Here is a 15105-nt window from a genome sequence, read left to right on the forward strand (position 1 = left end):
TAAGTCTCTCAGAGTACTCACTCAGGATTTTCTATCTCAATGAGTCTCCTTCAGAGAACACAAGAAAATATACGCAAAGCTTTCAACTGTTGGGAAAAATAGCTTCAATGCTCTGACTAAAACTGGGGAGCAGGGTGTGCTTTCAGAGGAATCAGATTAAATCAGATCAAATACCATTTTGTAAAGGTTTGTAAACATCAGAGAGACCAGTGACGTGAGAATCTTTACACGAGGAAGACTTATGAACTGTTAGAAACGAAAAGGTTCTGCTCTGACATAAACCCCTCTCGGGGGAGGTCAATACTAACGCCTCTCCAAGCTCTCCAAGCAGCTGGCAATGACACACGGGGCTGTCACTCTCTACTGTTACCTCTACAAGCTTGCTGACGTATACCCTCTGTTCTACAGGTCTAATTCCAAAGTGTCTGGAAATTGGTGCCAGCTAGTTTGGAACCTTTAGAATTTTGCTATGAATGCAAGAGCACATACACAGTCATCTTTCCTCCACCTCCGCTCCGTATTTCATTGCTGAGTGTGTTCCACGGGGAAAGTTCTGAGTGACTTTATGAGAGAATTCCCCATGAAGGAAGGAAAAAGGGAAAGAAGGAGTAGCCTTAATCACATGATAATATAGTTGTTGTCCTTCCTGGGACTAAGTTACATTGGGCCCTGTTCAGCAAACTCCATTTATTATGAGTTATGAAATAAAATATCTTTCCTAGGGTCAGGAGGCAACATAAATGACTGAATGGATCATGCAGTTACCTTAGGTTCCTTGATGGTACATGCCCTACATAAGAGATTGTCATCTAATGGTTTTATTGACCATTGTCAGGTGGGAATAGATAATATACATTGTGGGGACACAACATAAAGAGATGATGAAGAGAAGTTGGGAATGTGGAATGTTATACAGAATCTTCCCGTTTTAGAATGCAACAGTAAATGACACAACTTGTCTACTAATTGGCTGCAACATGAGCCTGAATTTACAATCTATACCGCAGAGAAGGGTATTCAGGGAGTCCCCTGATGAACAACTACCCAAGAATTGTCCCTAGCCTGTGACAAGATAGGGAATCCAACACTAGAATGTAAATTAAATGTGTCACTAAGGGTATTGTTCAGAGGAACCAACATTTTCCCATAGGATATTTTCTTTATTGTTATTTAGTAGATGTACAAAAGGGTTACAATTCCATAAGTCAGGTTAGGAGTACAATGCTTCTTGGTTAATGTCACCCCTTCCATCATTCTCCCCCACTATTCCTCTCTTGTCACTACCCTTGTTACTGAGTACAGTACTTGACTTACATTTTGGAACAAGTTCTTTATCCCCTGTGGGTACTATTTTGGGTAGTACTGCTTTACAGAGCAGTTTTCAAGGTCCCTTTCTTGTAGTGTTCTTACACAAATGTCAGTGAGCCAGCAGTGTCCTGTGATGAATGGAAAGGGAAAAGGAAACATGTAGCACAAGTGGGACCTGATAAGTTGCGAGCAGTCCGACAAATCCTAGGGACTGGGATTCTCCAGCTCCCCTGTGAAATGAGTACACATGGTTGGAAGGAAGGCAACCATCCATCCAGGCCCATTTCTTTTTCCCTTCTCTTAACATATCCAATACCTGAGCTCTTTCAGAACTGTCTGACTTTGCAGCTTGTGACTGGTCAAGGTATACTGTATGTCATAGATGTTCTTTGTGGTGGAACTTGTTGATTTGTTTTGTTTTGTTTTGTTTTGTGTTTTTTTGGGGGGGCCAGTCCTGGGGCTTGGACTCAGGGCCTGAGCACTGTCCCTGGCTTCTTCTTGCTCAAGGCTAGCACTCTGCCACTTGAGCCGCAGCGCCACTTCTGGCCATTTTCTGTATATGTGGGTGCTGGGGAATCGAACCTAGGGCCTCATGTATATGAGGCAAGCACTCTTGCCACTAGGCCATATCCCCAGCCCCACTTGTTGATTTTTTATTGTGTGTCGCCCCACCACTGTCAACACTGGCCCATTCTCTACCATGGATTGATTGTAAGTTCTAGGAAGATGGAGTACGTAGGCCAGTACCCTGGATACTGTACATATTGATATTAGAACTAGGGATGGGAAAGAGAATATAAAAATTGAGAGATAAAGGATAAAAAGACAAATGACTCCAAAAGCAATACTTACAAAACCATTTGGTGTAAACCAACTGAACAACTCATGGGGGAAAAGGGAAAGGGAAAGAGGGAGGGGTGAAATGAGGGAGTAGGTAACAAATTGTACAAGAAATGTACCCACTGCCTTACGTATGAAACTGTAACCCCTCTGTACATCACTTTGACGATAAATAAGTAACTATTTTTAAAAGATATTCAGTAAACCGTAGATGAATGAATGTTCTGCATCAAAGATGTAAGATGGGTATATGTATCATACTAACTAGATTTAAAAAAAACACTTTTAAGTGCCTCTATAAGCCAACATTTTTCTTTCCTAAGAACTGTTGAGTATCTTGCTTTTATGTCCAGGCCAAAAAAGATTTTTATTGGCCATTGAATATGGTATGGGAAATGCTTGAATGTGAAGTTCCTGTAAGGACTGAAAATGACAGAAGAGTAGGGAAGCAAAGTTTCCAGACACTGATCTGGGAAATGATTAATTAGCAATAGATTCGTCTATGTGAGGATCTTGAAGAGAGATTTAATTAAAAGGTCTAAGACTCCATGATGAACTCAAGTCCTATGCAAGGCCATGTGTGGGGGTGATGTTAAAATGGATGGTAGAGCTTCAGCCTGGATTACTTATTAAGTGAGGCAGAGCTTTCAGTCTCTCTCCTTTTGGCTAAGATTCTTTGGGGGAAAAAAACAACTGTTTATCAGCCACAGTAAATTCCTCTCATATTTGGTCTCTCTTAAGTTTAGATCCATTATGTTAGAGTTTTGTGACTTTTAATAATATTTTAAAACTTATTAACCTATTTCCTCCTAAACACGGAGCTAGAAAAGATGTCATCTAAATGCTTCTCTAAATCTTTATTCTACTATTCAAAAATTTTTCTTTTAAAATTTAGATCACTCATTAATAACAACCTTTCTGAAACTTAGTCATTGTTTTCAACAAATGTCTAGAAGCTTCCTGAAACTCCCTCAAACAGTTTAGTACTTGGATTAAAATATTGTTATCTTCCATACTCCTGTAATAGTCATATTAAGTACTATAATATGAATCGTTATATTTATTATTATTACTATTGTATTGTGGAAGTGGAGGTGTGCCTTAAATGGTATTCCAACCTTTAGTGGAGAAGCAAAGTGAGAGGGGGAGGCCCTAAATTCAAGCCCTTATCTCAGCACACAAAAATATTATTATTTTATCTGCCATTTACTTAGTGCCTACTTTGTGGCACTACTGTGCTGGGTCTTACAGACACTGTTTCTCCCTTGTAACAATGCTGCAAGGTAGGTTTTTCCTTTCACTCTCATGAATCAGGAGTTGTGAGTTCATGACTCCATAGCTACGCATTCCCTAGTCCACACAGGCAGATAGCAATGGAACCAAAAGAAAAACAAGTGTCTATGTTGAATCTCATGTACTTTCCAAGCTCTCTTAGTAATAACAAAGGCTAGGTACTTGAACTATTTCCAGATCTCACAACAATACCACAGGTCTATATCATTCTCACTTCAAAGACAGAAAAAAATGTTAAGTAATTTATTTCAAGTCATATGAGTGGTCAAAGATTTGAAGTCTGATTATTCCAAGACCAATGTGCTTGCACTTTGGACAGAACACACTGACAGAGACAGGAGCATCTCTGCTGATTACTTGCCTAAAACTCTATTATGGTTTTCTATTGCTGCAATAAAAACCATCCGTATTTAGCAGCTTAAAACAACATCAACCATTTATTTTCCTCACAAATCTGCAATTTGGGCAAGGCTCAATGGAGAAGGCTCCCCTCTGTTCTATGTGGCATCAGCTGGGGTAGTTCAAGCAAAGATTTGAGGATCTGCTTCCCATATGGTTCATTTATAGGAATGCCAATTTTGGATTTGTCTGGAGCTTTGCCTAGGCAAAGGGTCAATGTGGCCTGGGCTCCTCAAAGCATAATCTCTGGATTGCAGTAATAAGCGTCCCAAGAGGGAGCCAGACAGAAGCTGCCCCCACCTTTTGAATCACAGTTATGTAATTATTCATTAGAGATACAGTATTAAGGCTAGCCATAATTAAGGACAAGAGAATCATGTCACACCTATCTATAGAAGAATATCAAAGAATTTCCAGACATGTTGTAAACTATGCACACTGTCCCACAATCTCTCATTCATCCCACCTCTATTATTCTAAGTTATCCATGAAAATTACATGCCCGTCCCCCTCAGCATCACTGGTGAAAACATCAAACACAAGATAACCTTGTGTGGTTCTTGATCCCATCCATCTCACTACTTTATTCCGTCTGTATGTGACAATCTCCGGCAAGAACTCTAATTCCTTACTCCACAGCCTTCAAGTTCTTCATTTCTCACTGGGGTCTCATGGTCCTGAATGTCACTGCTGTCCTCTCCAGCACTTCACAGTTCGTCACACTTCTTTCATTGACTATTTTCACACTATTTCATTGACAGACTTTACAGTCTATCTTTCTATGCCACGATTCCACTCAAATGACTTACTCAAGAGTTACCAATTACTCTCTAGCTCTTCTAATAGTCTTTTCTCATTTTCCCCTCCTGCTGCTTCTTCCTGTATCATTTGATACAGGCACCTACTCTGTCTTCTTTAAAGTTGTTCACCAGGTATACATTTGTCCTTGTCTTAAATTCACTTCAATTCACTAAAGTACTCCAAACCAAAATAACAAAAAGACCAGCCTTAAAAGCAGAACTGAGAGTAAGCACATGAGCAACAGCAAAGCAAAACAAGTGCCATATGTGTAACCAAGTAATTGTGTTATCTTCACAAGAAACTTAAAAATTTTGATGAGAAATCTTGCAAGAGCCAACGTTTTAAATTCCACAAAAAAACTTTTTTCAGTCAGGCACCATGGCTCATGCCTGTAATACTAGCTACTCAAAAGGCTGAGATCTGAGGATGATGGTTCAAAGCCAGCTGGAGCAGGAAAGTCTGTGAGAGTCTTATCTACAATGAACCACCAGAAAACCAGAAATGACACTGTGACTCAAGTGGTAGAACACTAACTTTGAGCTGAAGAGCTCAGAGACAGCACCTAGGCCCAGAGTTCAAGCCTCATGACTGACAAAAACAATAAATAAACACAAATAAATAAATAAATAATAAAATGAAACTTTTTTCTCCAACCACTAAGATTATGGTTAATAAGCAAGAGTTTTATCGAAGAGGAACATGTAATAGTTCTAAATTCTCCTTGGGCCATAGAAGTTGTAGAACATCTAATGAAAAAGTGCTAAGCTTCCCTTTGAGGGGGAAAAATGGATAAGGAGGACCATACATGGGGATGTCGGGTTCAGTTGGGTCATGGAAGATTTACTAAATTTGGAGTGGCTATGGGAATCTGAAGTTTCCTAAGAGATAGATACCCAGTTGAGATGCTCAGGGGAGATAGTTTAACTGAATTAGAGGTCTCTGAGACATTAGAGATGGATTAATAAATACCATGGATGGAGTATTATAGCCTTTAAAACATAAATGTGGGAAATCATGTATATTAAGGGTGGAATCTTGAGAAACAGCAAGATGCCAAAGACAAGAGAAGATAAAGTTACAGGCTGCAATCAGTAAGATGCAACAAGGCAGGGGGCAAGGGTAGGTTGCCAATCCTCACACATACTTAAGCTGACTTCTCTGTGTCCACTTGCTCGTGCCAACAATGTTACACTCCAGCACAGGCTTCCCTGCAGTATACATCCTACACAGCCCAGTTCTGCCTCACTGAATGACTTCACAGCCCCTTGCTACTCTCCACATGACAGGGGCTCAATAATAGTTTTAAGCCAAGATTCTGCCACTTACCAGCTATAGAACCCCAAGCAAGAACTACCAACTTCAGTTTTCTCATCTGTAAAGTGATGGTGCTACTCAGTCCCTCCTAGTAACCCTGCAGGGAATGAATCAGAACATAAAATACAATGCTTGATTTCTGCTCATTAGATGTCAAAACAAATAAAAGCTTTAGAAAGTCCTATCTTCGCCTGAGCATACCATTCAGGAGAATAATGGGATCCCAGGTATTTCAAAATACTTAAAAATGTTCTCTTTTTCTCAGATCCACCAAAGGAGTCAAATAATAAAAGTCAAAATGTGTCCGTGATTGGGCAAGAACATCTAGAAAGAGACTAAGTTCATTTAAGATAGGAAAAGGCAAAAGCTTGCCGTCACTGGATGAAATGGGGAGTGGCATGTAAAAGTTATATAAATCTCCCTCTCAGAAGGTCTGGCTCGTGGCATGAAGAAAAGAAGGACTTGTTTAATGAATAATTACCTGTACTCCTCAATCTCACCTCAATAGAAATGACTTGGCCTCATTAAACACACATTCTTACACATTGTTTTATTTTCAGAACGATACACATGAAAAATCTCCTTCTGGTTGCTGTGACCAAATACTTGAAACAATTGAAGGAGGAGGGAGCTACGTTGGCTCTCAGTGTCAGAGGCTTTAGTTCTTGGCTTTGTTAATCCATGGTGAGTCAGGACACTGTGGCAGCAGGAGCATGTAACACACACCTTACCTCATGACAGAAAACAGGAAAGGAGAGGAGGAAAGGAGGCAAAGGGACGGAAAGACACCGTCCTCAAGAAAATCACCCTGGTAATCTGCTTCTTCTAAGGAGCCCTCACTTTCTAGCGTTTCCAGAACTTCTAAACATAGCACCAACCGTTTAGGAAACCAGCCTTCAGAAATGAGTCTATAGATGCTACTCCCTTTTCAAACAATAACAATCAAACATGTTTAGGTTTTTTTTTTAATATTCATTCTAAAATAGCAGTAACAAAATGAAAAGGATTCATCCTATTTGTCTCTACCCTGCCATCCTGATGACATTAGCATATCAGGAGGGATTAAATCTTTCTGGAGGTTTTAAGAAAGGGATAGACATTGGAGACCTTTTTGTTGTTTACTTGTTTTGGAGAGGTACTGGGGTTTGAACTCAGGGCTTTGTGTTTGCCAGGCAGGTACCCTACCACTGAATTAAACCTCCAACAACATTATTGCTGAAAAGATTGAACTTGAGTTTAAGCCAATTTTCTTTTGAAATTACTTTCTCAACAAGTGACATCAACCCTCTTTGGATTTTTTTTAACTAAAATCAGTTCTAAGAAGTCATATTGACCATTTGGGTAAATGCCCAGAAGTAGGATTTGGGGCCATAGGGGAACTCTATATTTAGTTTTTTTGAGGAACCTTCATACTACTTTCCAGACTGATCTCTCAACTGAGGAAAGATTGTCAGCCTTCTTGATGAAATCAAATGTATACCTTGACTCCTAGTACTTATGGACATTACTGGTGGCTTTCAATATCATGATGACTTTATTGCCCCATTCACATTTCGCATTCAGCTCCAAAGAAGTTAGGGAACCAAAATCGTATAGGACTTTTCTCATTAAAACCAAACATGGGCCAAAACTCTCTACCTTTACCACTCAAACCAATAACGAACTCATCTAATTCCAGCACTGAACAATGTCTTTCACTTAAAATTAGTGTCTTGTCCACATAAAATTGAAATACAGAATGCAGACTTTGCAGTGATAAGTAGAAAGCATAAAGGTGACTTTTAAGGAGATAAATTTATTCTGTCAGGGAAGAAATAAAACCCTTCTGCTATTCACCTGCAACTTGAACACTCCTAAGCAATGAGTTCTTTCCTTATTTGTAACTAAATATGATCTGTCACTTAGCCTTCCCTTTCTGTCATGTGTTAAATTATATCATATATATTTTTTTCTCTGATCCTCACATGGCTAATGGTTCTGCATTAAAATTAAAAGAACAGGTAGCATGCTGGCCTCTGAAACTTATGTAGACAGAAAAATATATTGTCCAGATGGATAGGTGGTAGGGAACATGGCACTCTAAATTATTTAAAATAGCATAATTGTATTGCTTCCATTCACAGAGACTATCAACTAAGGCAGTACAAATTGTTTTGAGTTAATGGAATCATAAAGAATTAAGACGATCCCATGGAGATTTCCAGAAATAAAATTACACAGATATATGTGTGTTATTTAATGAGACAGCCTAAATCTTGAAATAGAAAAATATGCTGTATAAATGAGTAATAGTTTTGCTTCTTCATTGAATAAAAATCAATAATATTGCATTCAACCTTCTGCTCTCTATATTCTATATTATTTTGGCTATTTGTACAACAAAACTTAGCTGTCTTTTATCATATTACACTCAATATAAATGCAACTAAACATGTTAAATACTTATAGGTGTCAAGTATTTTACTTAATTTCATCCACACAATTTTGAGGCATGTTTTAGCAGCAACAGCAACAGTGTCCTATTTTGTAGGTATTAAGAACAATCAAAACCTATTAAATGCCAGGCACATATTTTAGTTCATTTGATATAATACCATGAGACAGGTAGGAATTACTATTTCCATTATCTCCATTTTTAGACAGGAAAATTAAACTGTACAATACTTAAATAATGGGCTCAAAGTCACCAGGAGGTAAGTGAAAGGCATGGAGCAGAGCCCTGTCTATCCTGTCTTTCAGAGAAGGAAAATAAAACTCAGACTCAGAATGGGCAATATCCCAGCCAATGTCATATAGCTACAGAAGACTGAAAATGAAATGCAAAACTTTATCCATTTATTCACAATAGAAAAGTTTGCCTCCATTAAGGTTTCCCAAAAGTCCCCCATAAACTCATATGCTAAAGGCTTGGTTTCCAGCCTGTGTACTTTTGAGGAGGCAGTAGAATACTTGGAAGATGCAGTTAGTGGAAGGAAGTTAGGGGCTTCACTCTGAAAGAAACACAGAACCCTAGACTCTTATTGCTTCTTCCGCCTCCTGGCCACTCTGAGATAAACAACTTTATCCCACCACAGTCTTCCAAGCCCAAAGTCAACAGGTTTAAGCAACCATGGATTGAAACCTCTGAAACCATGAAACGAAGAAACCTTATCTCCTTTTGTTTATCTTGGGTATTTTCTCACAGTGATGGGAAAATATGACTAAGGCATCCTCTAATAATTTGTATGTATCCTTCTATGCAAACTCTACTCGAATGCGTATATTTATAGATACAGTATTTTCAAAATATTGAATCATACTCTGCATAGTCTTTAAATCTGCTGATTTTATTCTTTATAGGTACTATGCACATGGCTGGGAATATGGCCTAGTGGCAAGAGCACTTGCCTCATATACATGAAGCCCTGGGTTCAATTCCCCAGCACCACATATGTAGAAAATGGCCAGAAGTGGCACTGTGACTCAAGTGGCAGAGTGCTATCCTTGAGCAAAAAGAAGCCAGGGATAGTGCTCAGGCCCTGAGTCCAAGCCCCAGGACTGGCAAAAGAAAAAGTACTACGTACATATTTCAACCATATTAACATTGATCTACAGCTTTATTCTTTTTCCTACATTTTTATTAGCATCAATTAGTTGTGCAAGAGAATTCTGTTTCAACATGTCTATACATATTTTCAATGTACCTTGATCAGACTCACCTCCTCCATCTTCCCCATTTACCTCCTCTCTCCATCTTTTCAAAGCAAGTTGCTTTATTCTTACTCTCTACTCTGCATTACATTGAATCAATAAGCCATCATTACCTAGTCAACTGTAAATAACAATAACATAATAAAAGTTACCTCTTTTATTATGTATTTATAGAAACCTGTAAAAATAGGAGTCCCTGAAATAAAACAGACTCTTCATCTGTTGAATTACTCAATGATAGAAAAGTGTAAAGGCTTGGTCAAAGAAATTTTATATCTGAATACATGTTCTTAATTTGTCTTTCAGAAAAACAATCTATTCTGTGATTTTTATCTTTTTAAAACTTTGTTTATAATTTAAACATTTCAGGAAGTTCAAAAACCTCTGATTTTTGTGGTCTTGCCTTAGGGACAGCGACATACTGAAGTTATAGAAACAAGTTATGAGCAAGTAAGTTAGCTCATAAAAGCCAATTAAGTTTTCAGGGATTTTGAGACCAGTACAACATATCCATTATTTAAAATAATATATATGCACAATTTAAAATTTGATTGAAAACAAAGGTATATCATTTATTTTACTAAATTTTGCTATCATCTCACTCTTGATGTCAGTTGTGACTACATTATCTGAAAAGTGGAAATGCAATGCAATAGTTGTGACTACGGTATCCGAAAAGTGGGAATACAAAGCGATGCTGGACTATCCTCATCCCCATCACAGCCCAACTCGATATTCAATGATTATGCTCAGAGCATGAAATTTGGTATGGTTTGAGTATTTGTCCTATGGGCCTCACCAAGTGCTGCAAGTCAGGATTTCACATAGTGCTGAGCCCGAGTTTTCCATTTAATTATGTGTATGAAGATGAGAAATAGTTTAACCACAGGAGTCCACATATGAGGTTTTAGTAAGAATAAATTCACTGTGTTAACACCCTGAAAATGCTACTCCATTCATCAAATCGTGGCTAAATGTTGAGTAATGATTCCAGGTTAGAAAATGATCACAGAAAGCATTCTCTGAGGATTAACTGACCATATGTAACTTAAACTACAGTATCCTGTATGTTTTCATTATTTGTAATGATGTTTATTATGTATAAAGTATGTACTTTCTTTAGAGATCTAGTTGTAAACATTCAGCACACCACTGCTTAGAGATCATATTTTGAAGGGCTTTCCTTTTATAAAAACTGAAAATGCCATACATACTGAAGTCTAAGATCTTAGTATTGTTAGCCATGTCTGAAATCTATGTTCTGTTTCACTGATTTTCCTGTATGTTTAGCCCTTAGTACTATATAGACTGAATCATTATAGTTTTAAAATTAATTTAATATCTGCAAGAAAAAAGTCACATTATTTTCTACTCTGTGGTTTTTCCAGATGAGCTTTTTAAAAAAAATTCTTGCAATCTCCCTACCAATAGCTGTCCAGTGAGAGCCCCTCCCTTCATTCAGTTTATATTTTATACCCCTTGTTACTATTTTATTCATATATGTCCTATACTATACATGTCTAGTCTAATTTTCCAGCGGAAATCTCCCCAAAAGTTCTTATTCTTCCAAACATCTAACTAATACTTATCAAAGATGTATAAACTGTGAAAGATAAAGAACTCAAGAAATTTTCATTGGGTGGGTACTAATGCAAGATGAGGAGGGAGAAGGGGGTAACACACTGGATAAGAAATGTATGCATTGCCTTACATATGAAACTGTAACCCCTCTGTGCTTCACTTTGACAATAAAGAAAAGAGAATAAAACATTAAGGAGGGTGAATAGGGCCAAGATACTTTCACATACAGGTGTCAAAATGGAGCAATCAAGCTTGTTAATATTGGTTTTCAGAAAGGGCCAGAGGGTAGAGGGAGAGTGACAGAAGAGGTGATTCTAATCAAGATGTATGGATATTTTGACATGTAAAAAAGGAACCCTCCTTGTACTCATTGAGTTAATAACAAATGTGAGGAAAAAAAACAACAGTCGCAGATTAAACTAAAGACACATAACTAAATGCAATATATGATCCTGGTTTGAATCCTGGAATAGGAAACAAATAGGAGAAAAATCTCATGAAATTCTAAATAAAGTCTGTCACTTAGCTAATTAAAAAGTCTGGAAGACAAAGATTCTGGAGTCATTAATGGAATTATTTGGGGGAAAATAGATCACCTCTTCTTTTGAAACGTGAATATACATATTTAAGAACCATAATGTTATACGACTTTTGAGTCACTTGTCTGTTTCTTCAATATGGCTATTTATAAAAACCACTGGAAGGTCAAACTGTTCACCTAATAATATTATTTTGGTCACATAATCATACAAACATAAAACTATTTGCCAGATGAGAATGTGTGAAATATTACAATTCAAGTTAGAAAAGCAAGAACAATATATGTTTTGCTATAAAGATCTAGAACCATATAATTTCATGCTAAATGTCATTAAAAGATCTCTCAGTTTTATATCAAATTAATATTTGTTGCATAAATCAGACTAATAACATTGTCATAGTAAGCACACATTTCATTAAAAAACTTACTAAAAAACGTTGAAACAGGCATATATGTTTCAATTCTAGACTCCTCTTTCACTGTAGAATTTACCATACAGAGTTCTAAACCTTGCACCCTCCTGACCCTATCATTTAATTAGCTTAACTGTTTGGAGTGGCTCCAATCCACAGTATGTTGGTAATCTTAGCTCTTTATCCTATGGTTTGGGTGACCCCATGCCCCTTATTACTCTATGTGGATACAGAAATAAAATGGCTGCTAGATTTTAAAACATCTGATGATAATATGCTCAAATATTTTACTTCTTTTCTTATCAAATACAAAGCATGACCTGGCCTGAATGTTCTGCATTCTTCTTCACAAGATTCTTGTTCGAGTTTTCCCATTCCTATCACTGCTTTTATTTGTTGTTTTGGGATGGTACATGCTTTACTTCTTTTCTTATTTTTTTCTGAATAATTATTTATTTATTGTCAAAGTGATGTACAGAGGGGTTACAGTTTCATACATAAGGCAGTGGGTACATTTCTTGTACAATTTGTTACCTCCTCCCTCTTTTCCCTCCTCCCCTTTCCTCTCTCCCCCCATGACTTGTTTGTTCAGTTGGTTTACACCAAATGGTTTTGTAAGTATTGCTTTTGGAGTCATTTGCTTTTTTATACTTTGTCTCTCCATTTTGATAGTCCCTTTCCCTTCCCTAGTTCTAATACAAGTATATACAGAATCCAGGGTACTCAGATGAGATACAGTGATAGCACAGGGACAACCACAGGAAGGTGATATACGAGGAACAACAAAATAAAGCTACGGTTTCACATGGCATTTTGAAAATAATTTCAACAGTGATATAACACTCGTTTCCATAACATAGAGTTCATTTCACTTAGCATATGATGTACTTCTCATAGTTAATAGTTAAAACCTGCAATGTAATCTTAATAGAACTGTTTTTATGTTTAAAAAATAAAAAACTATTCATGGTCTAACAGACTATATAATTACATAACTATTTAAATTTTTTTAAAAAATGAAGCTTGGGAGAAAATGTCTTGAGAGCAAGACAATTTTAGCTACAAAAACCTAGATTTGGAAGAGAGACTTTTTGCAATGAAAACACGTTTATCTTTTTTTTTAAGATGCCTTCATTAAATGAATCTGTCTCAGGCAATTTGGGATGATATACTAGACTACCACAACATTACTGAGATGACAATCACTTGTGTGGAGGCATGGTAAGACTTACATCAAGGTTCCAGCAGATCTGTTTTCTGGTAAGGGCCCTTTTCCTGTTTGATGATGGCCAATAGCCATCTTCTCATTGTATCTTCTCAAGACTGAGGATTCTCTCTCTCCTCTCTCTCTCTCTCTCCCTCTCTCTCTCTCTCTCTCTCTCTCTCTCTCTCTCTCTGACTCTTATCAAGTTCTTATAGAACGTTTGCCAATCAGAAACCCTCCTAAACAGAACTTTTACCCTTTTTAAGCCTCTATTCTTTCTTCCACTGTGGAGCAAAAGTCAGTATCTGAATTAGTAGTCTCCAAATCATTGATACTTTGGTAATTTACTGAAATGAACTGTGGGAATGAACCTAGACCTGATCTAAATAACTTAGTAATTATAATACCCAGCATTTATTTAGCACTTTACGGGCTTTTTTTTTTTACAGATATTGTTCTACCTGTATTATATCATTTGTATTATTGTATTATCTCATTTGACAAGGACAACAACCTTTAGAATCAGGCATTCACATTATCATCTTATTTTATAGATAAAAAGTTGAGGTGTTAGAAAAGTTAAATCGCTTGTCCTCAGTGTCATAGTGGTAGAGCCATGCCCTATTCAAGTGTAATGAATCTGAATTACTCCTGCCTAGGTGGACAAATTACATTAAGCAATTCAATGTGTAGACTGAATGACATTTGTATTAATGCCTGTCACATCTACTTCACAGACTAGTTGGAAAGGTCAAATACAATGATAAAGGAACATGTTTGGGGTTTTTCTCCTCTTTGGGGCTGTTCTACAGTTTATTGAATATAGCACATATGAAATATGTCACAAGATCTTAGGCTCATTTGCAGAGCCAGTGGGAATGCAGTGCTTTCTAAAGTCAACCCAAAACTCAACACAGATGGAGCTGAGAATTCTCCAGCCTCTTCCCAACCCCTTCTCCATACTGTCAGGTATGGAGCCTCTGTTGCCACAGCAACCCACTGTGGGTCCTGGTTGACCTCACACTGATGCTGCCCCTCTTTTCTGTTATATCTAATTTTAAAATGCAAATTCTCCACTAAGCAATCTGGGTTCTCAGCTGATTCCTTTTATGAATAAAGGAGCTAGTCTTCCTTTGAACACTTCTAAAATGACATATGTAGCGAGCATGCACAAGTGTTGAAACCAACATGACATCATGTCTTTTGGCTATTTCTTCTGCTTCCCTACAGCTCCTCTCTAAGTCTGTTGCCTATTCTCGAACCTCCCCTCTTTTTTTGTCCTCTCATATTCTACTATAAATGATCACAGTACTATACCAATGCATTTCCTCTTATTAGCTGCATCTCAGAATAAGGTTACACTTAGTTGACAAGAGGAATGGAATATTCTAAAGATCCATTTCAAAAGAGAACTCCAAATACTGGGAATTGCTAATGATTTACTGGGCCCTCTATCATAATGTACAAAGCTCATTCCTTGAGTGCCTCAAAGAAGTACTGGGAAACTATCTCTTCCTACATGAGGCCACCAGGGCCTTCCCCCTTTCACAGCCATCCAGCTGGGTCTGAGCTGTGCCAGACTGTGGGTAAGAAATTGTTCCTACAAAATGTTTTGAATCTGTATTCATCAGTAGATCCTCCCCCAGGGCAGGACTACTGAGCTGAAAGGCTCGTGACAGGTATAACCTGTTACTCCTTGAGGATCTGAACAGAAGCTAAAG

General features: G+C 37.5%; 1 protein-coding gene across 2 annotated transcripts in view; it reads left to right on the forward strand.

The window, feature by feature from the left end:
* The window catches only part of Cdh20 (cadherin 20), a 171605-nt gene that overhangs the window by 86417 nt on the left and 70083 nt on the right, over nucleotides 1–15105 (forward strand). Inside the window, exon 1 of one of the 2 annotated variants that reach the window (XM_048363013.1) lies at nucleotides 13934–14353. The exons of the other annotated variant lie outside the window; for it this stretch is intronic. The gene's annotated coding sequence lies outside the window, so the exon portion shown is untranslated. Of the gene's footprint in view, nucleotides 1–13933; nucleotides 14354–15105 lie in introns of those variants that run through there. 2 annotated transcript variants of the gene reach the window in all.

The sequence above is a fragment of the Perognathus longimembris genome, chromosome 15 (genome assembly GCF_023159225.1).
Source record: "Perognathus longimembris pacificus isolate PPM17 chromosome 15, ASM2315922v1, whole genome shotgun sequence".
Taxonomy (NCBI): domain Eukaryota; kingdom Metazoa; phylum Chordata; class Mammalia; order Rodentia; family Heteromyidae; genus Perognathus; species Perognathus longimembris.